A 1,248-nucleotide genomic window follows, 5' to 3' on the forward strand; every position below is an offset into this window, starting at 1 on the left:
AATCCAACCGAGGGCCTGGAGTCACCTCAGCCCAGGAAAGGGACATTGCCACCCAAAACCCCGGGATTCTGGGACAGGACACCTCCAGAACCCAGCCCCAGCCAGGGCCTGGAGTCACCTCAGCCCCAGGAAAAGGACACTCCCACCCAAAATCCCGGGATTCTGTAAAAGAGACACCTCTGGAACCTGATCCAATCAGGGGCATGGTTCTGTTCATGGTCACCACAACCTCAGCAAAAGGACATTCCCACCCCAAATCTTGGGATTTTGGGACAGGACACCTCCAGAACCTGATCCCATCCAGTGCCTGGAGTCACCCCAGACCCAGGAAAAGGACATTCCCACCCAAAATCCCGGGATTCTGGGGCAGGACACCTCCAGCACCTTATCCAACCAAGTGGCTGGAATTACCTCAGCCCCAGGAAAACACCTTCCCACCCCAAATCCTGGGATTCTGTGGCTGAATGGTGGCACCTTCAGAACCCGATCCAATCAAAGGCATGGTCCTATCCATGGTAAACCCCCAGGAAAAGGACATTCCCACCCAAAATCCTGAGATTTTAGGGCAGGACATCTCCAGCACCTGATCCAACCAAGTGGCTGGAGTCACCTCAGCCCCAAGAGAAGACCTTCCCACCCCAAATCCTGGAATTCTGTAAAAGGGACACCTCCAGAACCTGATCCAACCAAGGCCATGGTTCTGCCCCTGGCCACCACAGCCCCAGCAAAAGGACATTCCCACCAAAATCCCGGGATTCTGGGGCAGGACACCTCCACCTGCTCCCGCCCTCTGCTGCCCCTTGGCCTTGGCAGGAGGAGCTCCAGGGGCAATTCCTTGGCAGGAAAAACTGGGCCTTGGGACTCCATGAGCTCAGAGCCCCTTCCCAACCCCGACTGTGTGTCCCCACCCTTGGCTCAGTGTCCAGCTGTGTCCAGCTGTGGCCATTGCTCAGTGTCCAGCTGTCCCCACCCTTGGCTCAGTGTCCAGCTGTGCCCATTCCCATGCCAGCCCAGACTCCCCATCCAGCTGTGCCCATTGCTCAGTGCCCAGCTGTGCCCAGCCCAGACTCACCGTCCAGCCATGCCCAGCCCAGACTGTGTGTCCAGCTGTGCCCATCCAGCTGTGTCCAGCCCAGCCTCAGTGTCCAGCTGTGCCCACTCCTGTGTCCATCCCAGGCTCTGTGCCCATTCCTGTGCCCATCCCAGGCTCTGTGCCCATTCCTGTGTCCATCCCAGGCTCTGTGCCCA

The 1,248-nt window shown here is 58.5% G+C and overlaps 1 protein-coding gene across 1 annotated transcript in view; it reads right to left on the minus strand.

Annotated features, from left to right (window-relative positions):
- The window catches only part of LMF2 (lipase maturation factor 2), a gene marked incomplete at its 5' end in the record, with an annotated part of 12,759 nt that overhangs the window by 3,621 nt on the left and 7,890 nt on the right, over positions 1-1,248 (minus strand). The window lies entirely within an intron of this gene.

This window comes from Geospiza fortis, unplaced genomic scaffold (assembly GCF_000277835.1).
Source record: "Geospiza fortis unplaced genomic scaffold, GeoFor_1.0 scaffold494, whole genome shotgun sequence".
NCBI classification, from domain to species: Eukaryota; Metazoa; Chordata; class Aves; order Passeriformes; family Thraupidae; genus Geospiza; species Geospiza fortis.